The sequence below is a fragment of the Rhyacophila brunnea genome, unplaced genomic scaffold, assembly GCF_057557595.1.
Source record: "Rhyacophila brunnea isolate RB1 unplaced genomic scaffold, BYU_Rbru_1.0 scaffold_3, whole genome shotgun sequence".
In the NCBI taxonomy this organism is placed as follows: Eukaryota; Metazoa; Arthropoda; class Insecta; order Trichoptera; family Rhyacophilidae; genus Rhyacophila; species Rhyacophila brunnea.
Window position 1 is genome coordinate 7,979,976 of NW_028232965.1, and position 27,436 is coordinate 8,007,411.

Below are 27,436 nucleotides of genomic sequence, written 5' to 3' on the forward strand. Positions count from 1 at the left end.
ATTTGAAGGTTAACCATTAACCGATTATATTTGAATTTCCTTGGCCAGCTTACGTGAAACTCCTTTTGAAATTAACCATGGAGAAACCCGTGTGATCTCTTTGTACCACTTGATTTGTATTGTATCACTCCCGGTCTGTTGCAGGAGTGAGAGAAATAGAATATTATGTAGTCCCGTGCTTTAAACTGAAGCGTATTGTCTCTTACAGTCGCGTAGTTTCATCATTGATGTAAAAGTATGCTAAAACCTATCATTTTCAAGACAAGTTGTTGTTTAATTTGTAATACTTCAGTATATTCAGACAAATAATACGTATGTTTACTTTGAAGATGACAATGGGAGAGTGTGGTAGATTACTGCCAGTTTTAATAATGGATATCACAATCTACTTGAAGTTGGACATGCTGACTATATGAACCATTCATATATAATTTTGAAAAAATCTTTTTCAACCTTCATTCCCTAAGTTAAAAAAAAACAATGTGGGTATCTACAGTAACCTACCGACAACACTGCTGAATTTAGTTGTTGCTTATCTTTTGACATTTTTTAAAACTACAACATAACTGAATATCTTCATAATGAGGTGATTACTGATTCAATTCCGTTACGCGCATCTACGGTACATATTTTAAAATCAATTTCCGAACATCGATGTTATATAACTGTACATCTATAATCTGTACAATTTATAATAATATACGTTTTTACCTCACTAATGACAGTTTTACAATTAAGATTGGAGGATATTATTTTTGTGAACAGGGATCGAATGTTTTGCTCAAACCGACCTCTTAATATTTCTTTCACCGTTTTTGTCGTGGGATTTTGTTTGTTTTTCGATTTGATTTGACGCAAAAAGTAAGTATCAAAGCTTTTTACTTTTAACTTCTTTGATTATTTTCTCGGTATTTTAAATTCTCGACATCACCTAGACGTTAAAATATATCATCCCAGCTGATAAGTAGCACGTATCTATAGGTGCTGACTACAATACCGAATGCAAACATAAATACCGGTATTTCAATAGTTCATATTGAATATTGGTATCTTGTATTTTTAAATACAGTATTACGGGATCCCGGTTTTCAGAATATTTCCGGTATTGCAATCTCTCTACGCTTGTAAACCTAGAATTTAAAACTTTACGTTTATTGAGCGCTGTGTCTGTGAGGGTTCACGCCCCCACTCATTAGAGGAGGACCGAAAAGATGGCATCTTACTATTTTCGTTTTGATTCCCAGCTTTAGTTATAAATATAGAACACGCCATTTAGTTTACGTCGTATACTTAATAATTAAAAATTACTCAGGTAATTGGGTAATATGATATTATCTTCTGTTTATTTTGCAATCTCCTCTGATTCGGTAAGGTCAGGTAGTCATTAGGACGGTATTAGGGAAAATGGAAAACTCTGTTTAATTTTAATGACAGTCATTTCATTTTAATTTCAAATTATCTTTTTTCCTTTAAATCTTCATTACGGACTAAGTCAAGCCTGCTTTTTGACAAGTCACTCAAACCGATTCGCGGGAACATTTTTGCGGTAATTTATTATATTTTTATTTCAACGTTTTATGTCGTGGCAAGAAACTTCCGGTGTGTTGGCATAATTTACCAGTCATTTTCTTCTTTTAAACATTTTACAAAGAGCCTTCCTGAAGCACAATGACATTCGAAAAACATTACGTCGTGTCTGTCTCTTTAAGTGGCGAGAGCTTAATATGAATTACATTTTTGATTGATTATTTTTTTTTGTTTTCTTTTAACCGGCAGCTTTTTAGAGATCGCGGAAACGTTTTGTTGAAAGGACTCTTTATCTTGATATTATGAATTATTACAATTACCTCTGTCATCTTGACATTGCAGACTTGTATTAATATATCGCAAAATTACATAATTATCGTCCAGTCTTAGTTAGGCCCCTTAAGCACTGTCAACTACTGGTCTCCGGCAACCAGGATGATGGCAACAACGACGATGAAGGAAGGAAATTAGCGCTTACGCACCTGGTTGCCGGATTCAAGAAAAAACTCCGGAAACATGAGCAACTCACTCGGCGACGGAGTAGAGGGCAACCAATGAGATAGCTTGTTCCTTGTCACGCGTTCCACACTGCAAGAGCAACTATCAATGAACGACCTCAATGCATTCAATAACTTGCGGAATGATCTGATATTCTAACATAATTGAAAAAAATGTTTTCATACTTACTCAAATCACTGAAAAACACTCTGAACATCCCTCTACTACGACGTTATTGCAGTAGGGGGTGCACCGAGTATTTATTTTTCTTCTTCCTCTGCTTCTTGAGGAACAAAGCTACCGCAATAATATCGTCCACGTCCATCTCGATACTCAGCCGGCGTGATACTGACAAGACATTTCATAGGCGGTTGCCCTATTAATTGGTCTCTCGTCTTTGGTTGCTGGCAACCATGGTCTATGGTTCAATGTACTTCACAGTATTCACAAAAACAATCCAGTAAACACTTTTACACAAAGTTTATTTGATTGCGCGACAGTTTATCAATGCTTATGGTAAATGAACTCCTTCATTTGCATTATTATTCTATAATCTGTCAGATTATTCATTTTAGTCACGTTTTTAGAAGTGATACTTTTGTGGCTGATTTCTACTTTGGCACCTAGACCTAATAAAACATAAACTATTTTTCTTATTCTGCGATATTATAACGGTAATTTGGTTTCCTCATAATGAACCTACCTATAATATACTATTGATATGATTTTATTTATTTTATTGATATAATCTCAAATACGATCCACCCAATTTTATGGAACAATCTTATTTGTTTGTGTATTATATTATTATATGTGATTGAAATAATAGTTTCTCCAAAAACGCATTCATTCCACGTATCAATAGGCACTATGGCCAGAAATTACTGAAGGTGGTTATCAGACCAATATTGGTAACAGTAAACAAAACGTGAATGAGATAGCATTTGCCTGATAAATAATGAGGTAAATTTTTTCCCTGGCGATATAATAATATTTTTAGTTACCTACATGAATTAATTTATTAGTCGATAGCTAATTCGGCTCTCGCACCATTTACGCGACTGCCAAAATAAACGATTAGGGTAGCTACATTACGTCTTTAAAAAAGTGATTTAAAAATAATAAATTGTTGATTGTATGTGACGGTACTTTAATGTATTGCTTACTAAAATTAATATCGTTTATTACGATTAATACTGTCGTGTGTCGACTGAGGGTATCTACTGAAATTTAGATTTAAATTCAAATTGATGAAAGTTTTGTACCATGTCATAGGTATAAACTCTAATATTTGTTTGTTGTAGGTATATACCAAAGTTATACATATATCCCGAAAACCTACTCGCTAAAACCGATTTCTATGTAATAATACAAAATTTTATTTATAATTAGCGATAGCTCGTGACTCTTCATCCGTGTGAAGTTATGATATAAAACGGTTGGTTGTAGGCCATGACCCCCACATCATGAAGCGGGCCCCCAGGTCAGGATCTTTGTCGGACCCCCCTACCTATCGCTAGGGTTAAAAGCACTGTGACGCTGTACAAAAACCTTTTGCAAATTGTGTTCCAGGTAAAATTAATTATCCAGTGTATTTTTAGCGATTTTTTGTATTTTTTAATACATCCACTTGAGTTATGAGGTTTCGAATATCGACACAGAATAATCAAAATTTACACCAAACAATCACATTTCAAAATGTTATTACTGTTAAAGTAAAATACCTACCGCCGCAGGCGACTTTTTACCATTATAGCAAATTTCTGATGTGTGTTTATCTCATTTATAAGGTAGTTGCACCACGTGGGGCCCCCTCAGAGGCTGGGCCCCCAGGCTTGAGCTCTGTCAGCCCCCCCCCCCTTGTGGGGGCCATGGTGTAGGCGTACGCTCATCTACTCGTACCTCACCTTATCACTCCGCCGCTGCACATCGGAATGAAACTGCTAAATTGTTTTCAACAATGTAGTGTACCTATAAGCTGTGCAAGTTTTATCAATATTGATCTAGTAGTTTTTGAGTTATAAACTGAACAGACAAAATTTAAAACAGTCGAAACGTTGATAAAAAAAATATGTCGAAATTATTGACTTCAATAATTGTATTATTAGTAAGTACACTGGTAATTTAGTTAGTAGTAAATAGCTGTATGTATCTTTTGAACCGTGTCTGGCTATAATTTTATCATTGAAATTAGCACTGCTGAATAGTATTGCCAGAATATATTATGATATTTTAATGCACCGAGATATTCATCCGCCGAAGAATTGGCTTCATTCATTATAACTTAGTTTTCATACTGCTGTAGAAGTCAAAAACACACAACTTTGCTCGTTAGTGCTATAACTTGGTTCTTCGTAGTATTTGATAAGTTTTGCTGCCTTTTGTGCCCATAATCCATATATTATGAACAAATCCACAATTTCCCGCAATATATATTACGACCTAATATATCAACCGTAATATATTTGACGCCGACGACGGCCGAGCGGTTACCGTGACAGCTATAATGTTATGGAAAATCTGTTAATACATAATAATATGTAACTATGCCTATATATATCGTTACCTCAATATTACTGTTTTTGAGTTAACTATTGAATATTATTCTACATTTTCTTCTCTACAATATGATAAAACTAGGTAAGTCAGAAGTTAATGGGAACTCAATCAATTTTGTGTTTGAAAATAATATACCGGGTCCAGACTACGTGTAATGTAACATGTAATGCCGTGTCCACACTGGCAACCTCTTTAAATTTTACGATAATTATCGCACAATCTAACGAGGTTGCCAGCAACTTGTTGCCAGTGTGGACACGGCATAATGTAACGCGAATTGTATGGACGGCACACGATCTCGACGCGAATCCTGTTGTTGTTCAAATTATCGAGCTCTGCGTGCGCATTTTTGTTCGTGTCAAAAACCGACAGCCGATGGATCAGCACGAACGTCGCTACGAGCATTTACATGTAAGTATCGTAGCTACGTTTGGACGACAAATTCGCGTTACATTACACGCGTCTGGCCAAGGCCTTAGAAAACTTAAATACCATAAATGCATTAAATAAATAAAATAATATATCTACAATATTTTTTCATAGAATTGAGCATTAGAAGAGCACAATTTCCATTTTTATTTTAAATTATAAGTTTAGCCTAGATTTAAGTTAATAAAGTAAAGTTTAAATTTTATTTTCCCAACAATGACAAAATCAGAGTTATCTAGTTGTAGTACCTATTGAGGTGACGATATATATATTATTTGTAACAGTTACTATACTTATTTTGAAAGTAAAAAATATTACTTAAGTAATTATTTTTTATATAAGTACAAGAAAGAAAGTCTGTGCATACTCTAATTAATATGCACCAGTGGCGAAGACTCCATACTAGGCGATTATTTAAAGCTTACCTTCCTAAGACAAATATTTTTAAATTTTATATTGACACATTAAATAATATAATCACATAATAATATATTCAATATGCCCAACGATATCTATCGTATAATTGTCATAATAATTTTATGATCTTTTCCCCTATTTCAATAAGCACCATTTATTTATGGCATGTCTCGAAAGTTTAAAAAAATAAGCGACATCTCATTTCGCTTCACATATTCTATGGTTTATGTTCGCGTGAATCGAACGTTTTTTTTTTATATGAAGTCTATTTCTCATAATTTCAAGACGTCTGAGGCGGCCCATAGAAATCGGTAAGCTATTTAAGGAGCGATTACGTTTACATATTACATACGTGCACATTTATAATAATTAAAAAAAAAATTCAATGGGATTCCACCACATATAAATATTGATTGTTGTTAAAAATATAAAACGATTTATCTCGTGATTTTTATTTATCAGTTAGAGTTAATTCATTCATGGACTAAAATAATTTATTCAAACAATGTAGGTACCTAAGTCTGTGTTTTAAATATAGAAGTAATTTAAAATGTCTAGTTTTACGGGTTAAATTAAAAATCGTTATGGATATGGAACAACGGATTTTTTCAAAGATGACAATATATTTTGAGTTTGCTGAGTTTGCTGAGTTTGCTGAGTTTGCTGAGTTTGCTTATATCTTGCGTTTATAAATGTTTGGGAAAATACAGTATAACCCCTATTTTACGTTTTTTAAGGGACTGAAGAAAAAAAACCTAATTGGAGGGAAAATGTAAAAGGGGGGTATTGAAAAAAAGAACATTTAAATTTTATGTTTCTAAAAAAATAACGTTTTATTAAAAAAACAACATTCAATTAATTTTTTTATTGAAAAATCGTTCGAATGTCACGACCCAATCATTGTCAAGTGCGCGTAACTCGCATATTTTGAATATTTCCGACGTAAATCGCGGGAAAGAAAAACGTAAATGTGGGTATTAAATGTACTGAAATACATCGGGACTGAAAAAAATACACGCAATTGCCGGGAAAACGTGAATTCCGGGCACGTAAAAACGAGGTTATACTGTACATAATTCAAATTAATTGCTTAATTTTATAACATCAGTGAGCTTTTGAAATTTCATCAATTTTTGTGTACCTATCCATCAGTAATAATGTCGGATTATCTTCTTATTTCCCTTTATATATATATATATATAACAAGTGTGCTTTCTCCACAGCCTACCTCTTTCCAAAAGTCACCCTTCGCCACTGGTATGCACAGAACTAACTTCCAAACTTTATGTTAATATGCCTCCCTTTAAAAAAAATCTAATCTATAAAAAATGCACCAATAAAAAAAAATTAAAAAAACTGAATTATTAAAATAAACATGGTTTTACTAATAGTATAATCATTTTTAAATTGATTTGTTTTTCATGCGAACTATGCACTTGAAAAATTCAAACCTGTGGATTCATTTGTGTTAAACTTTTTGCGCCTCCCTTTGCAAAATTCCGCGTCTCCCTAGGGAGGCGCGCCCCAGTTTGGAAATCGCTGTTCTAATAACTAAATCAAGTACTAGATTTTTTAAATTAAATATAATGATATACAACAGGCATGTTTAACTTTAAGTAGGCTTTCATTTACTATCCAGTATCACTAGCAGTGCAAATTTTACTAAAAGTGGATGAAAGTTATGTATTTTTGAAAAAATATAGTAGGTACCTATATGGTTTTTTCCGTTTTGAATCTATCAAAATTATAATATTGTGGAACGAAACTCTTCAATTTTCGTAAGCTGGTTTCGATAGAAATTTGAAATATGGAAACTTCATACTTGTAGCAGCATTATCCAAAGTTCAGTAAGTGAGTATAAAGCCTGTGGTAACACTGATTTTCCACTTGCATGCCGCTTAATATGTCGCCATATAAGATTTTACTTCTGTCACGGTCTTCCGGGACAATGGGGATTGTTTATAGTTTATAGTGGTTGTTTAATTTGCTTACATATTACATGCTTAGTCTGCTAGAACACTATTGTTAGATGTATCTTGTATTAAAAGCTCTTTGAATATATTGTATCGTTTTTAACGTATACCGTCATCATTTCAATAGTGCTTTGTGATTACTCATTACCAGCGCTATCTTCCTTCTGCAGGAATAAGCTCCTTAGGGTATTAGCAAAATGTTGATGCTTAGTCCTTTCATTTACTGTCAATACCAATTTTACAACGCGTCATTGTTAAACATTTAGCGCGGGCTATGAGCTTTTACTGCATATTAAAATTTATGGAGCGGGAGTGTTAATTTTTATGACGATTGGATGTTTAGACTGCGGAGTTTATAATATTTATAAACAGTGTTAAATAATGACATAAATAAAACGATTTTATAATAATACGTACTGTAATAAATAACATTTAAATCCAAAATGCTACCCTATACTTATAATTTTATTGTAAATTCCCACCTCTTCATTTTCTTATAGGTTTAATAAGTTTATATATTAGGTTATAATATTCAAACTTAATAATATGTGTCATGTAGAAGAAATGGTGTAGGTATATTCAAAATCTGTATATATTTATTTTCTTAAGGGCATGCGCCGTTTATAACTAAATAAAATATTTTATTTTAATTAGTAGGGTTGGTATACTAAAATATGGAAATTCATTTTTTAATTTCATTTTTTTGTGAATTTTGGGTTTGATTAAAAAAAACCAAAGCTTACAATTTGTGCATTCTTCTGTTTTGATTTGAATACTTAATGTTTGATTCTAAGGGCAAAGTTTCTTAAAATTCTTTGACGTTACGTAGGTACCTACTCTAGATGATAATTGGATAAAACGAATTGTTCATTAAATTTTAATTTCGGATTAAAATTGATAAGGATTTTGTCCCTCTTTTTGAAGCATGAAAAGTGGTGGATAAGACTTATTACTGAGTTTTACCGTCTCCAGTATTAATTCAGAATAATCTGAGATTTTGATCAAAATTGAATATTCTCAAAAAGCAGTCGAGATAAACCGTTTAATTACGGCCTATGCTGAATGATAACATTAATCGCTTCTGTAGGGTAATATTATATTCAGAATTGCGTAAGGCTGAAGGGCTGTTGGTTTGTCTTTCGCAAGACGGGTGGACAATGTCGAGTCAGATCTAGGACACTTAATCTGCTGTGTTGCTAATCCCACCATATTCCCGGTGATCAGCCGGTTTTCAAAATTATCATTCTATTCTGACCTTTCTGAAAGTCACATACCTACATAAGTTTACTGAGCGGAATTTAGAACCTGCCCGCGTACTCATGAAGTGTATGCATATTCTTTGTCACCGACTATTGTAATGTTATGCGTGTACGGGTGGTACATTTTAACTTCATCAATAAAGTGCGGTGCCAACACAGCATCTCAAGTATAAATGCAGTCTCCAGCTTAGTCGTAAAGATAACATATTAATTAATTTGTTGTTTATTAGTGGGTATTAACGATATAATCTATGTATGATCCGTGGTCCAGTGCAATATTGAAATGTGGTAATACAAAATTGACACTAGTCTTTACAATAACCACAAACCTCGCTATATTACATACTCGTACCAGCTGAAATACCAGGCTTTGCTCAAGGTCGCTTCGTGGATCCCGAGAACTTCATTAAATATGACAGGAGATTACTTTTGGTCAAGGTAAGGTAAGATGGGTTAGCTCTGCACATTGTTCTATAAAAACATACTCAACGCGGCGTCCTTTATAAATGTTGTCCCAAAGACGTTCTACATATTATGTTAGCACGTACGTAGCTACTATTATAGCGGAATCACTTTGTCGTAATTGAGATGGAAAGCATATAAGAGATGCTTCTGACAATGTTATACTCTAATGTTGTTATTTTAAAAGTAAACCATTCTTTTGGCACACTTCCCTATATGTTTGAAATACCACACCGTTGACGGTTTTCAGATTGGAAAAATATAATTATTTTATAATTGACTTGTCTGCTTACTGGTTCTTGACATAATGTAGGTTCCTACATGTATTTCCCTGCACATTTTATTAACCTATGTGACGCCCGGATGTTATTCGTCCTGTTGTCCTGGTGTACAGACGGCCTTGCCCAGTCGGTGGCGCTGAATCGTCCCGTTTCCTTTTTGTCTACAATCCATGTCGCTATCCTGGCCATTTTATTATTCAGCAACTTCTCCGAATACACCCAGTGGGTGGTATTTAACGGCCTCCCAGAGCATCTTTCAAAAAAAGTCAGATTAGGTTGAGATTCTTTTGAGTCATATCTAGGTAGGTTGAAAAAGGTTACCCGTAATTGTGCTTATCTTATTTGGCGTTAGAAAAGTAATAAATTATTATTTTTGTTGGTTTATTCTTTGACGTTAAGATTTTCAAAATAAAATTATTCATACGCTTGAACCGTGAACTTATAGTTTGGTTCACCGCGTTTCCTTTTAAGTGTTCGGTGTTGGCAGGATATCTACTATCCTTCGAAATGTTTCCTCGAGTGTGCATAATACAATTTTTCATTCTACTGTTTCTACCATTAAAAACTCGAAAAACTACCTAATTATTTTTCTTTTAACACTTGGATAACCTACGAGTATTGTTATAAATCAATGAAATTCTTGGTAATATCACAGTAGCAGCAATACGCGAACATTTTTAATATTAATATATCGATGTTGTTTTGAAAACGTTACCCTCACAACAAAAACTAATATGGACATCTACGTCTTTCGTTGACTTCACAACGCGACATAATTTGACTCTTGATCTCCTCCACCCGTTTCGTCCAGCGAGCTTGGTCCTTTATAATATATATATATATAATCTTTGGTACTCTGTACTATGCATGCATCCTACTTCTTTAGAATAGAAACTTTACCTTAGAATAAATTTTGGTTTTTAGCATAGTTAATAATGTGAAGCATTATTTGTTCGTTAATTGTACTGGATATTCACAATTTTACTTCTTATTTTTCTTTTGTAATATTTGACTCAAAGTAGGTGAATTGGTTCACAACCTCAAAATATAGATGCTAATTCATTCAATTCATTCAAGAATTCATTCTTCACTGAAATTTCGATCAGCAAGTGTTATCAAGTTCATTATTTATTCATCGTACTAATTGAAGAGATCCGTTAAACTTTCCCACTTAAACCAAGTATTAAGTTATCGAACTATTATTAGTTCGGCCGTCGATAGTTGTTTGATTAAGTCTTAGATACGGACGACAAGTTATTTCAATAATTCAATTGCTATTGGAAATACTGTGAAGAGTAAACATATAATATAGATTTTGTATTAAATTCAGATTCAGTATACACATAAGATGCTTCAAGAAATCTTTGGACACAATAAACACACCCAAATTTTTGAGTTGTCAAGTCTGTTTCGAATGTAAAACTCGCTGCCTGCACTTGTTTGTCTGTCCATGAGACTCAACATCCGCTTCCAACTGTACGTATCAAATGCGTCAAGTCTGCCGTTCGCATGCCCTTTTCGTTCGAAAATAGGCGAGAAATAACCAAAGCGGACCCTCCGAATGTAGCGACGGCCGCGGTTTAACTTTTCAGGTGGTTTTTTCTTTTCCGCATCGTCCTAATTAAAATTCCGTCTAATCAAATCACTAGGGACCATTATTATTTCGAGATTAGGCTTTTATTTTACATTATGTAAATACGTGACATATTGAGGGTAATTGGAAACAATTTAAATAGATCTGTTTGTTAAATAGAAATTGTTTAGTAAGTACATAATGTAGGAACATTGTACATATTTTTTTTAAACTTAAGTAAAGTAGGTACTTAGTAGGTATATATTTCAAGTGTATGGAATTGTTCGTTTTTATTTTAGGAATGCCATATAATTATTAACTATTTTATTTAAGTATTTAATTATATAAATTTAAAAATATAAATAGTAATTGTAAATGTAAATGTCAAGGGAAAGTTATATTTATTTATTTATGAAACTGTCATTCATTACATCTCAACGTGTTTATGATTTCTTTCACACGTATTTGCGCTAGTAAAAATACTGTTTTATATACACGTTTCTAAGTGTATTCATGTATAATATAGCCACAAAAAATATATTTTAATAATAATAGATACATTTGAAAATAACACTATTATAAGATACCTACCTCACTGACTAGTAATGTCAATAAAATGTCGACTTGGTCTTAAAATTTAACATGATTATTTTAATATCTGCAAATTTCATCATGTGCATATAGGTACAATCACATTAAATGAATTTAAACAAATACCGAATGATTTCTATAATTCATCTAAGTAAATAATTTATATAACAAATTTCGAAACCCCAGAAACATTATATCTAATAGAAAAATCTTGGACCGATTGAGATTCGAAAACACGCCTGGCTCTAATCTTGCAAGTAGAGGATATTGCGGTATTTGAAGTTTTTGTATAAATCCTGTAAATTATGGCTATCATCTTTGTAATTGAAATCAAGATAAGCTATGAACTTTCAACGAAGAATTCTACAAACTCTCTTGAATTAAAGTACAATCAAACTATATGATATCATATTTTAACGTCCACGATGGCCGAGCGGCTAAGGAGTCGGCTTAAAATGTCGTGGGTCCCAGGTTCGAATTCTGGGTCTGGCAGTACACATATTCTTTTTCAATCTGTGCTTGGAGTCAGTGTATGGACTTATATATGTTGAACAAGTGGCAAATATCTGTTTCTCGTAAAAAAACAAAAATCTATTAATACAAATCTTCGCTGTGTAGCTGTAGAGGCCCATAGTTTTGATCTTCTTAGGATCGGATATGGTCTAAAAATACATATATTTTAACCAGTGACTTGTTAGGACAATAACCCATATCTAAATGTTATACATAAGTTTACGATTATAGTACTTTGGGTCTATTCTATACACACGACGGTAGTTTATCATATTTATGTATTGAGGCGTTGAATTGTTAGAACAAGTTAACTGTCTAACGTCTAACTTAACTGTCAAAAAGTGCTATATTTTAACGCCTCTCTCTTGGCTGTGTTAACTTTTAGAGCGAGATAGACAGTTTTGACAGTTTAGCCGGCTAACTTGTTGTAACAATTATTATAACTCAATACATACATATAATAAACCACCGTCGATAGTCGCAGATAGCCGCCTTGTGTATATAATAGACCCACTGTATATACTTTGTTCTTGGTTTATGTAGTGGTACTATGTTGGCCTTGCTCGCTCGCTATGCCGTTAATAAATATATTTTTGAACTCACCTAGCTACCCGGTCTTTTCTTCAAGTCATCAAACACCGAAACAGTTTCAATGGTTATATTATATAGGTATATCCAAATTTTACATTGTTATCTATTACATATAGTGTTTATAACAACAAGAAACAAATCACACTATGTAGAAATCTAGTCTTTTATTTTCTCAGTACAGTTGAGTAAAAAACCTTGTGTCACTTTAGTACGGGAAAAAATGCAGCATAGAAGCAGGCATCATCTAATAAATAATTTATAGTCTCGGTTTCCGTATTCGTTTCTCTCTGTTCTACTGCACTCTGGCGGGATTGATTTTTTCGCTAACAGTGTATTCTGAAAATAAATTTAAAAAACGCCAGACTGTTGGAAAGTGAATACTATTCTCTCGCATATTTAAATATCGTGCTTTCGAAAATGGATTAAAAAACTAACGAATAATAAATTATCTATCCGCATAATCAAAATGATTGTTCTTTATTACTTTAAAACGGTTTTTTACTTGACTCTGCGGTCTGAATGCTACGGTTTTGTATTATGTCTTCAGGACGTATGTGTTGTACAGTATCAATACTTTGGGACTAGGAAAGATTTCAGGAACAATTAATTATTTAGAACTTGTTTTATTTCGCTAGTGGGTGTTTAAAAGTAATTAAATTACCTTGATAATATGAAGGATTCAATAAAACACAATGTGGTTTTTGATAACCAACAGTTAAAGTGGGGTTGGAAAGTACACCCTTTTACCCGTGAGTTAAAATTTTAAAGGTTAAAATTGCCATGGTTTATTCTCGTAGTTTGGACTTAATGGACGTAATGTGTAGATCGAATGTCTACAAACCAATCCCCGTAGATAAGTTTATTAATTGAGGTAGGTATTATTAATATCCTTGTGTCGCGTCGCGTCTTTAAATTACGTATTTACTAATCTGTTTTGGTTCCTTTTTTTAGTTGTAAAGTAAGTGTGCCATATTATATGGAGCATGGCCCCCACATCCTGAAGCGGGCCCCCAGGCCAGGATCTTTGTCGAGCCCCCCTACCCATCGCTTAGGTTAAAGTTAGTCTGCCGCATTACAGTGGCGTTTTTCAAATGGTGTTCGAGATCAAATAAAATTCATTGTACTTTTAGTGATTTTTTAACGACTTTTTAACCATTAGAGCAAATTTAAGATGTGTGTTTATCTCAGGGTCCCGGGCCCCTAGGCTACAGCCCTGTCAGACCCCCCTTGTGGGGGCCATGATATAGAGACATTAGGAATTTTATCGTGTCTCATTTTTTTTAAACCATCTTCGATCCCATGGGTTGTGTTAGCAGATTTTTGTTTTTAGGAGATTTTGATGTTAGCCACTTGCTCAATTTATTAGATTCATAACTGGGACGAAATACACACTGACAAAAAAAATCAGGTATTTTTTGCCAGACCCGGGATTTTGAACCCGGGACCTATGACATTATGGGTCTAGACTAGGGAATCCAATCCCGAGCCAAAATTCTGATCCCGGGATTTCGGGATTACAATTTGACAATCCCGGGATTGGCATTTTTTTTCCATTGTTAATATAAAATTTTTATATTTACAAATAACATTGATAAAATCGGTCAAAAATAAATCTAGTATAATTTATACTATTTAAAACATTTATTGTTAATATTGTATACGTTCAATCTTGGAAATACATAAGTTTAATGGAGTAAATAATATTGTAATATAAATAATAATGTGAATTTAATATGAGATTGCTGTTTCTGATAGTAAAGACATAATGAATGGATTAGCGAGATTTAAAATAGTAAAGCAAATAATCATGGCGTACTTATGGCCTTTCCGCTTCATAAATCTAATTAGTCAGCCAAATATGAAACTGCCGTAAAACGTATGATATCATGGTGGAATTACTTTGTTAAAAGTGCGAAGCATTGTTTTTTTCCAATCTTTTTCATTTTTAATAATTTATGTGAAAAAATAAAATGAATCGGCAACCTACACATGGGTATAAATCAAACTTCATTAAAACTCAGTTTATTTCTAATGTAGTTATTTTTTATTAAAAGTATTTTTTCTGTTATATTTTCGCTTTTATTTTATTTTCCATAAAAATTGATAAAAAAATCAATCCCGAAATCCCGGGATTATGTTTATCAATCCCGGGATTCATAGGTATTGAAAATAGCTCGGGATCCCGGGATTGGAATCCCTAGTCTAGACTTTATCGCTCGACCATCGTTATTTATGTTCAATTAATTAAATACGGTGACATTTATTTTGATATATACATATCTGCATTATTTACATTTAACTTGTACAGGAAGGCTACATTAAGTATAAATGTTATAAGTTTATCCTTGAAAATGAAGATTCTGAAAAAGAAACATTCAATAATAATTATATAGCTATCGACCACAATGCACCATACCATTCGATTCTGTGAAATTTTCTATCGTCAACTATCAATAAATATATTGACGTGGCCAATCGCAACGACTTTTATTACCTACTTATAAATTGTTTTCATTCTTCAAAATTATTTATTATGCGAATGCCGTATTATTATATTATTTTATTAAGATATTTTTAAAGAATTTTTATGAGTTATGACATTTCCGTGATTGTTGAATACATTAATACAATAAATAAGTACTGCCTTGTGTCAGTTGATAATGTTTATGCACGCACGCGAAATCGGTACCAATAGTTTAATAAGTTTCTATTAATTTTTTAAGACATTTAATTTATTTTATACTTTCACTCTATTGCTCTCGGGTAACTAGGTTACATTGAATATACGAAGTATTTTCTCTGTTGTCTGTAATGACATTTTTTTTAATCAAACACCCATAGATTCAAACAATTGAAGTCTGTTTTATTTATATTTTAATAAAGATATTTATTATTCTTCATATTTTCCCATGTTATGTTGTGTACGCCATAAACTTGTCATTGTTAATGTTCAATCTTGAATATGAATACATTTGAATATTATTGATAAACAAAATGTAGGCCAAAATATAGATAGATTACCAGAGATTGCCGTAAATAATATGTTTCTTCTTTTAACCTGAAATGGATGTTATAACTCACTGCGTATTCGGTGGTGTGGAATATATTATGAATCACGGAATAGCCGGCTATAAGTATGGGCAGAGTATATAAAAGGATGCCTGTGGAATGAAAAGTTCGTTTATTACAACTTTATTCCACCAAAACCTTGTGGTGCGGAGTGTGCACATTGTGGTTTGGCTGGGAGGATTTATATTATTTTATCTGTTGTATTTTTTTGCGCTGAATGAAGACCCTTTTCCGCATCTTTTTTGTCGGATAATAGTCCGCGTGAACAATGATTTTCCATTAAGTTCGTCTACACGAGTAAATGGACGGTCTTTCATCCAATTGTTAAGACGCCGTTTTTGTATCAATGTACGTGATTTTACTCTGTTGATTTATATATTCAGTACTTGAAGTAATGTTCGCTTTTGTAAAATGAAAGATTTCTTATTTTGCTTTGTATATAAATTATTATTATTATGTCTTTGGTGGCCAGATTTCAGAATGATTGTGAATTTGGGACATTTTCCTTTGGTACCATTTTTAGCATCTGATCTGATACTAAATATAAAATGTTAAATAATATTGAATAACGTAATTATTATGTTTTTTTTTTGTAATACGGGACAATATTATTTTTAATTTTATAGTTGAAGTTTCAGTGTTTCTACGTTTTTTATGCAATTGTGGAGCCTGGAAGTGTTTTTTGAATTAATTCTAAATTACGATCTGCAAACAGAAATTATTGGGATTAAATTATTTTAGTTTCTCTTGATAATTTCACTAAATATATTTCGATTATTAAATATATTTGATGAGTAGTTAAATTAAGTTGACTTCTTGACGCGTTTCAATAAATTTTCATACTAAAATCAAACTGTCAAAGTTCACTCATAAGTATCGTTATACTATTTAGCGCACATTCGATATTATAATATATATTAAAATAACTATTATTTCATAATATATTATGGTGTGCACGATCAACTGTTTATTGTTATGGAATTAGTTTATTGGTTCATATGCTCAAATGGCTATTCAACGAATAATTTAGATTTCAAATTTTTTTCACTAATAAGTTTGTTGACAGATATTACCATATGAATTTAGTTTGTGCACTTTTTGACCATATCTATAACAGTAGAAAACTCAAAATAAAAATCGAAAAATTACACGTTGTCTTTTTGACAATTTTAGCAGCGTTTTGATGTTTATAATTTACAATTTCAATTTATTTATTCACACGACGCGAACAAAATATTACAAAATTATAAATTCAAGTCTATAATATGACGTGAAAAAATAGCTGAATCTGATGGATGCATCTTTGATTCGTATGTTTTTGGGGTGTTCAAAATTATGTGTACCTATTTAAAAAATAGCGTAGGTATTATTTAAAAATACACCATAAATCGCGTGGTAGGTACTGATATCAAAATAGATGAAGATGTGAAAATTTAACGAAACTAAAAAATTGCTCAAGATGATAAATTTTACCTACAACTTATTCGTCTATTTTTCTTGAAAAAAGATCACAAGTTAAAATTAAAGACAGACGTTCACGTGACCTGAATTTTTATAAAAGCAGTTCCATTGTTTGAGTAGTATATAATAGCCGCCCCAGTAAAAAAATTCGAGGTATTTTGTTATGAAAGTGATTTTATAAATTTTAGATTCTTTACATTATCAATAAAAAATAATCTGATTTAACGACTACAGCGCTGCTAGCGGGCGAAATTTTAAACACACGCCCTTTTCTCAAAAGTTTAGCACAGGGGTGACGAACCTGTGGCCTTTAGACTGTATACATTTTTTTCAAAATAAATTCTTTTATTTTTATATAACTTTTTATTTATTAGGATGAACATTACCCCCTGTTAGCGAAGATCGTTGATGAGTAGAATAATTATATATTTGAGTCGTTTGAAGAATACGTAGCCATTATTGACACATTAACTGTATAATACAATGAAAGGTTTTCCGATTTTGAGACTCATGAAATCGCACTGAAATTAGCATTTCAGCCTCACCTGGTTGATGTCATCAAGGCACCTAAAGAGCTACAGATAGAATTGATTGAGCTCTCAGTAGATGATATTTTCAGGTCATTGTTTGATGCTAAGAAAGATCCGATTGAAATATAGAAAAATGCCGTAGAATACCCACGCTTTCGGCAACATGCTCGTAAAATGCTTTCCTGCTTTTCAACCACATATTATTGTCGTCAATCTACATTCTCCTATCTAACCCTAATCAAAACACGATGAAGGTCACAATTGACAGATACCCATTTAGAGGATCAGCAGAAACTGCGGACTTCTACGCTGCAACCGAATATTCGAATGCTTTCCAAGAAAAAGCACAAACAACCCAGTCATTAAAAGTTTGACATTAAAATCTGTCTTTGATGTTTCTAAAATGCGGCCTTATTTGATTTAAGATAAATGAATACGGCATTCCGACAGGAAAAAGTTCGTCACCCCTGGCTTAGCCCAATCACCGTTCTTCTTTCTACGTATCACATTAATTACTAAAGTACGAGGGTGGGTCAATAAGTCCTTAGAAAAGCCGACAGGTGGCGCGACTAGTACTGCAAGCGGTTTGTTTTCATGCAGCGGCACTACCGATTCAGTATGCTGCGAAGTTTCAATCAGATTGGTCGGGTTGTTGTGTGTTTCTCGTACATTTTAAAAAAAAAATTGCTTGTGGAAAATGGAAAAATGGAAAATGGAGAAAATTGAGTTTAGAGTTGTTATTAAACATTTTAATATAAAAGGGTTAACAGCAAAGGAAATAAAAAATGAGTTGGATTTAGTTCACGGCATATCTGCTCCTTCACTTGCAACTATTTATAACTGGTTAAATGAATTTAAACGTGGTCGTACATCAACAAAGGATGAACCACGCTCAGGACGTCCTGTAGAGGTGACTACACCAGAAATGATCAATAAAATCCACGATATGGTGTTAAGTGACCGAAGATTAAAGTTGAGTGAGATAATTGAGGTTACAGGGATCTCAAAAGGTAGCGTCATTTCTATTTTACATGACAAATTGGGCATGAAAAATATTTCTGCAAGATGGGTGCCGCGTTTGCTCACAGTCGACAATAAACGCAGTAGGGTGGTGGCCTCTAAAGCCCTGTTGTCGCTCATGCAACGCAATCCGGATGAATTTTTTCGTCGCTTTGTGACTGTAGATGAAACATGGATACACCACTATACTCCCGAGACGAAAGAACAGTCAAAGCAGTGGATTGCGAAGGCAAACCATGTCCAAAGAAGGCGAAAACCGTAAAATCAGCTGGCAAGGTTATGGCTACTGTATTTTGGGATGCACGTGAAATTATTTTCGTTGACTATTTGGAAAAAGGAAAAACAATAACAGGGGATTATTATGCATCTTTATTGGACGGGCTAAAAAACAAAATTGAAGAAAAACGGCCTCATTTAAACAGGAAAAAAATCCTCTTTCATCAGAACAATGCCCGTGTTCACACATGTTTACGATCAATGGCTAAAATTGAAGAATTGAAGTTCGAATTGGTCGACCACCCACCGTATTCGCCAGATTTAGCCCCCAGTGACTTTTTCCTTTTCCCAAACTTAAAAAAATGGCTAAGTGGACAACGTTTTTTTTCAAATGAAGAAGTCATCGATCGGACAAATGCTTATTTTGAGGACCTTCCGAAAACTTATTTTTCTGACGGTTTAAAAAAAAATTGAGAAACGTCTAACCAAGTGTATTGAGCTCCAAGGAAATTATGTTGAGAAATAAAAAAAAAATACAAAAATAAAACCTGTTTTAATGCTTTTTTCTAAGGAATTATTGACCCACCCTCGTATGTTAGCTTATATGACCCCTGCGAATTATATAAAAATATTAAAAATATTATAATAACGCAGTGATGAAGTCTTAGTTGTAAAAACTAATAAATATAGCAACTCTTCGGTCATTTTATTAAACTTTGGAACTCTTTTCCTTTTCATCATTTTCAATTTTCGATGGTATTTTGTACTTGTATCTCTTCATAGCTTTCTGGGGTTATAGATACATATTTCACGCGATGTATTTTGATAATATCATATTTATCACCTGCATGTGAGATATTTTCGTAAAATCTTTATTATGGACTGTTGAGCTGCAGGTTGTCATTTTTACGTTCACATCGCGACGTTTATGATGGATTATGTTTACGACTGCCGTTTTAAATCTTGCATTGATAAATCCTGTTACTTTCTATTTTTTGTTTGTGACTTCACGCGGCATTAAGCAGATGTAAACGATTTTTTTTTTTGTTGTCGTTTCAAGTGATTTCGAATTATCTAAAACACGATGAAAGAATTATTTTGTTGGCAGCAGGTCGTAGATCACCGCGAAATGTATCTTATTGTGTATATCGTGGAGGCGTTTCGTGTGAAACAATCATCGTAGCCACTAGCGCCATCCAGAAATAAAGCTGCTATTATTGAAATCTTACTACGTTTAAACGTCGCGGTTATGTGTGACTCATGTCCGGATGTCGAGCCAATTGTTATGACCCGAGATAAAAACTGTTTTCTGATTTTGTATTGCATTTGGATCACTATTAGGTACATGGTAAAAAAAAAATAACCAAAGTATCGACAGTAGTGATAATAATAGCGCCTGTACACGTGCATGGATTTACTGGCAGCAATAGTGCGTATTTTTAAACTATCGTAACAATAACTGTTTACACGAGAAAGTGCTGACTGCCTCTCCAATCTCATTCTTCAAGAGTAAGCGAGACGCGATGTTGTCATTTTATGGTACTATTTGACAGGTAGTGAAAATCGGTTAACCTCAGAATGATTATAGTTCGTTGTTTTGCCGGCAGGTTCGCCACTATCGTTCTACTGCGCAGGTGCAGATAAAAAAAAATGTCGCTTGAAAATTCAGAAGCTTCCAAACTTTTTCGATTCAAGCTTGCAACTGCAGGATAATACATGTTTACCCATACATTTTCTTGTTATGGCCGCGATAATACTTACTGTCAACAGTAAATCCATGCACGTGTAAAAGGGGTATAATTCAAAATACCAAAAAGCTTATCTTGGTTTAAATTATTGTTACCGCACTACTCAACGATTTTCCCATTTAAATTCACGCCGAAAATTTGTCTATTATTACTTTGTCACATTATAGACTTATAGAGTTTACTAATTGAACTAAACATGTGTCGCATTGGGTATATATGTTGTGAATATTAGATCATTTTTCTGAAAATGCATGATCAGTATTCTTTCAATTCCGGAGTTAGATAAAAATAAGTGATATAAATAAATATAAAAAATAATTGTGAATAATTTTTACTAACAAAAAAACAAGAAAACAACAAAAAGACAGTCCACATTTAGTAGCATTTTTTTATAATTTAGTGTGTACGTTTTGATTATGCATATATATTTTTAATCCGAAATTAGACACTTGAAGGCGTCCCTATAAAAAGGGTCTATATGCAAAAACAAAAATGTTCAAGAGAGATTAAAAATACTTGGCGAAATAAATACATAAATTTTAATCTTATATGTGTATATTTTGAAAGATATGAATTTTCTCATTTTAAAAATGATATTTTAAGATAATACAGAATAGAGGAAAAAAAATATTTAAAAAAATCTAAATTAAAGTATCAAAATTGTACATCGCAATGTACAACCTTTTCGAACGAATTTTGATGGAAGTGTGTGTTATGTGTATTTCACTCCTGCTTTTTTAAATTACACTACGATGCCAAAAACATGTTAACACTGAAATCTCAAGATTTCTACATTTTCACCCTAACGTCAGACAAAATGAAACCCACTTATCAAGTAAACGCTGTCTTTTGAAAAGCTTGTTAATAAATTCAAAGCACCAGATATTAATTTTTGTAATCCACCAAATTAATGTTACTGCCGATAATCGACTAACGTCAAGATTATAATGAAAATAAATAGCATCTAATCATGTTGACGACCTGAAGTGCGGTACTTAATTCGTTTACCTTTTTCCTCTCCTTTGTCAGCCCTTTTCTGGATGCTCCTGTTTATTAAATAAGGTTCAGTTCAGGTCACGGGTCGGCAAATCTTGGTTCGTGAGCCACATGTGGCTCTTTGTATGGAATGTTAAAATAAAACTGGATACTTAGTATATTTACAAAACTCACCAAAATACCGCTTAGAAAGTAATGCCTCTATTATCGTTTATTACTTCTGGACAGCTAACTATAGTATGTTGAGAATTTTTTCTGTGAAGGTTTATGTAGTGATCATTTTGATTTATAGATTGTTTCAATCTCAATGTCAACGTCAACCGATTACATTTTCCGCCACTAGATATTGGCACCATTTGATTGCAATTAATTATTTACCATACCCACTTAACAATGAAAGAGCTGTTGAACACAAAATTAGTACATATTTGTTAATAATGAATATGAAAATCTAGAGATGTAATCTGATTTCACAATACAAGTAGGTATCCGATGCTATGAATAAAGTATAAACGTTCTACAAAATGCAGTCGATTTTCAACATACGGGTGTTTTTCTTCCTCTTCCTCTTACCGTTTATACTGCTAATTATATTCAGTCTCTCCATGCTGTCATTTCAGACCCTCATGTAAAAAATATATATTACTTAAAAATCGTTGTAGACAGTAGGCACTAGGTACTTATATTTTACTCTTCTGTGCCACAACTTTGATGAGCCCTGCCTTAGGTAAACAGTAAGTAGTTATTTGAGATGTTTCCTCAGCTAACATTGCCTTTGGTAGTAATTTAATCAGCCTAGAAGTGTATGTACATTTTACAGATACATAATCAAAATGTTGGCTTTTCCGGAAAAACAAAAAACAAATCCTTAATAAAATCATTGTTATCGTTTGACGTTTATAATATGGAAAAGCATGAAAAATTATTATGTTGGTACCGTTTGATGCGCAACATTATTAAAACATCATCATGTAACTAACAAAAGTCATTTTACAAGTAAAGATAGGTACGTGAGTTAAAAAAAAATATATACTATTTTTACTGAGATGTCTTCAAACGATGGCCCTGTTGCATCACTGAGAAAATTTAATATGTATTTATTTGTGCCTAATTTTGCGAACTGTGGAATTTTGTGGAATTTCTAAACATATTTTATATTCTTTTTATTCAGCATGCACAGCTAGACATAAATCTCCCCAGTCCTGTGAGTTGCATGGATTTACTGACACCAATAATGTGTAAATCAAACTATTGCGATAATAACTTATAACACGCAAAAGTACTAAAAGTAGTAACAGAATACAGAAGTCGTAATTTTTCTGATCCATGCATGCAGTTTGGCAACTTGCATGATAAAGCGTGTTTACATTTGCATTTTATCGTTATGGTTGTGATAAGATGTACTGCCGCCAGTAAATCCATGCACGTGTAAACGGACTACAAATCTCAGTCCAACGGCTTTTCATCAGTTCATCAGGCCTTCAACATCCTACTGTAAATCGTATATAGTCAGTACCTATTCTTATTCACAATTTAGTATAGTTTAAACATTTGGACGATTTTTATAGATTTTGCAAAAACGTGACATTAGGTCAGTGTTGTCATTTTTTCAATGCTGGTTAACAAAGGTGTAAAAAAATATAGTGGGTACATATTTATAAATTACAAATAACACTTTTCTTACTGAATCTTTCAATATATTATTATAATATTTGCCATATATGATTTACTACATTGCATTTTTCGTGGATTCATAATTATTAAGTAGGTATTGAAACGTATTCTACTTTGTATAATAATTATAGTGCCTACCTCAAATAACAACTTAGACAAACTTATTTCAAGCCATTAGTGATTTTAAAGTATTCATATATTTTTTTTTTGTTTTTCATTAAATATTATGCCTTGCAACTCTTGCAAGTATATTGTATCTCCTAATTTCATTGACGTAAATTGTATAGGAAGAAGAAACATCTCTACATTTCCTCTTATATTATATTTGGTACTAACGAGTAATATTCGTTAGCATTAAAAAAATATTTAGTATATTGATAGATTTAAGATTTTTTTGCACGTAATGTATTTCAACAACAGCTACCAGATGGGATTAAAAAACCATTTCGTAAAAAAGTAAAATTGTGAGTTAGTAGATATCGGCAGTGCACACTCGATATGTAAATAATTATTTTGCTTAAGATGACTTAAATATAAACTAACTATTCCATTAAATAACGATGCGGATGAAAAGTAATTTATATTATTTTTCAAATTGTGCTCAGGGTGTTCGAATTATTAAATGACTACGTGTAACCTTGATCCAGTGCGCTGGTACGCGGTGACAATGATAGATTCACATACTTCGGTGTGGAGTTGGGTTTCGGGAATTTCCCGACGGGAATTCTCGAGAAATTTTCGAAATCTTCAATCCCGAATCTCGAGAATAGAAATTTTTAACATTTCGGGAAATCCCGGATCTCGAGAATCTTTTCTCGGGATTTCTTTATTATCAAATATTAATTGAAAAAAAAACGATTTTACATATGAAAAAGTGGACAGAAAACACAAAACGTTCAAAGACTGATCGGGGCATTTAACACAATTAAGCCAACCTCGTCTCAAAATGAGCGCAATTTTTGCAACATCAGGGAATTTTGTGTCTCAAAATCGTATGCGATTGACAGTCTGTGTTTTAAAATTCCATTTTAATAAGTAATGTTTTTAATTATTTTTGTTTTCCTACTTCTATATTGTTTGTCTTCTTACATAAATAAAAAAAAAACATGTTTTTTTGGAATTTGTCTGTTTTTACAGGTTTTTTTTTAAATTTCCCGATATCGAGAATTCCCGAGAATTTTTTTTCTGGAAATCCCGAATCTCGAGATTGAGATTTTCTTGGGAAATATCCAACTCTACTTCGGTGATTATTTTACTCATGATACTAACGAAATTGTAGCGAAGCTCTTCTCTTATCGCAAATTTTGTCGGTGGTAAAAAAAATAGAACTCAAAACTGAAGGTAGCTGTGCTTAGTTTAATTCTTAAATTTGAAAAACTGTGGCACTAACTTCTACTTTGTAAGGGACTGTGTGTGTACAATATAAAACAGTTTTTTTCATTTCGATATAGACTTCATTGTACATTATAGGTACGAACGCGTAGTGTGCATCGTAAATAAGTGATCTCGCGATATTGCGTTTTATCAAGCAAGGGTTAATCTGAAATGTGTATGGGTTTACACCATATTACATATATTATAAACGTATATCATAAACATGTTGAACCTTTTCCATTCCCCCTTCACAGCATACCACCGATTAATGTCTAACGTAATAAGACGCAAAGGGATTCCGGGCTATTGGGCTGACAAAGACATGCTCCTAATTACGCAATCAACAGATGGTGTTGATCTCGCGTTATGGTCGAATAATTTTAGGGGATAATTAATCGACTTATTGCTAATGGATGTATTACACAATGTCACGGTGTTAATTTCTACAGTCTAAACCAAAGCAGAACCTAACAATGCGCTGTATGTTGTACATATAGGATTTATAAATACTTAGTGTAATATTGTAACTTATATAGGAGATAAAACCTAAATATAGGAAAGTATAGCTGTAAAAAACTTAATGATTAAATCATCTGAAACTCACATCACATTGTAGATTTATTTAAGTGTAGTAAAATTCAAATTATTGTTTCTTGCATATTTATTTATTTATTTATTTATTTATTTATTTATTTAAGAAAACAAAACATTGTAGACATAACAGACGTGCACAACGTGAGATTTACATTATAACAATTATTACCCTCACAAGAGAGAAGAAGAGAATATATAAAATAATAATAAAAAAATAAAAATAAAAACATATTTCAGTACAATTTTATACCGAAAAATAAAATTTCTAAAAAAAACAGTACGTCGCCGAAAATGTCACGTCTTTGGGGAGCGCATTGACTAGTATTACACCCCTCGTTAATGGTGCCTGATAGGCTTGACACGAGGAAGCGGTTCCGATCAAGAATAAATCATGGCTGCGACCACTTACGTAATTGACAGGCGCATGTAAATTAGGACACCAGGATTGGAAACCATCCCTCACGATAACAGGCAAAAGTGTTTCAAGAGCAGATGAGACCAACGAGATTCAAGAGAGTGAAAAGTAAGCATGCCTTTTAGAAAGATAGTCGGAAAATATATTATGCCAATTAATACTGCAAATGGTACATTCTTAAATCTTGTGAATTATTCGTTGAATAAAAGAAATAGTTAATTATAAATTATTAGCAAGTTCAAGTAAGTTACATCATAAAAAAATTTTGGAGAAATCCACGACGTCGGTTATTAATTGAAGTAATAGGTATCTACTACAACAAAAACCGATTGCCAAAGTAGCTTGATTTAGAAGAACGCTGATGAGTATTAAAAAGGCCAATAGTTAAAATTTGTCGCAATTAGTATGTCACTGCGTAGCATAGAGGTAAATGCGACGGACGGGGCGTAAACCCAGGAGATGTAGGGTTCGATTCCCTGCTGGGATGGCTTACTTTTTTCAAAAAGATTTTTTCTATTGGTTATAATATATTTTCTCAGAAAGTGTTTTTCAAAATTATGTATGTTCAATACTGCAAATATTTGAATACAATGTTAGATTTTCTGAAGCGAAGGTTGATAATATGTGGCTTTTGGTAATTTAACTATTTTTCATAATATTCACAAATGCCACTTAAATTCCGAACGGATATTTAATTTCACTACCTCTGGCACAATTCCCGGAAAGCAAAATGAACGCCGACCGAAGAAAATTCTGTTACATATTATGATCTAACGGGCGGTTCAGTGCGACATTAAAGTATCTGATTAAACATGCATGGATATGTCTTTGAAAATTTCACCTGGATTACAAGTTAACCCCGAAACGTAATAATTTTGCCAGGCTTTCGCTCCCTACAAATCTTCGCAGTGTGCAATCTGAGTACAAAACGAAAGCCTCGCCGTGCGAAAGTTTAATAATATTCACGGCTGAATAATGCTCCTAACCAATTCATGGCACTCCAAGGGCTGGAACCTCGCATAAAGCGTGCTGATTGCATACTGAATTTTCATACGCGCTTTTCATCCGCCCACAAAATATACTTCAAAATGAGAAAACCCCGAGTATTTTCTGGATAGCCGTTAATTTACGGGTGTTTTAAGAAGAGTTGTAAATATTTTGTTACGCTGTTGTATCGATTATTCGGAAACATAAAGTTCATACATAAACGACGTGTTAATTGCCAATGGATGGGATTGATGCGTAATAAATAAGCTATTAAAAGAAATAGTAATTACTAAACGATTAATAATTTAGGTTTTGGTTGTTGACTTACTAACGGATGCAACATCTGAAGAATAAAAAGGTCTTCATAAACGACCCGAACATTTGGGTTCCAGCAGCTGGCTTTGCTAACAAAAATTTAATTATTTCGTAAAAAAACAAATACAGATTAGTGTGATTGAGAAATTAACCCTACCTACATACCTGCAGTACAAAAAGGGTACATATTTGAATATTAGGTTATGTCTTCGCAGAATAGTTAGCGTACAGATACATGGTATCTGCATGACGGAATTTGAAAACACCTCAAATATCGTAGTGATTAAGAAAATTTACCCTAGCTTAGTAGAAAGAGGCCTCGTTCCGTGTAAACGACGTGTATTCGAATCAGTAATTTTTCTAG

At 32.9% G+C, this 27,436-nt stretch overlaps 1 protein-coding gene across 1 annotated transcript in view; it reads left to right on the top strand.

The window, feature by feature from the left end:
- Positions 1 to 27,436, top strand: part of MCU (mitochondrial calcium uniporter) — a 431,136-nt gene that overhangs the window by 72,709 nt on the left and 330,991 nt on the right. The window lies entirely within an intron of this gene.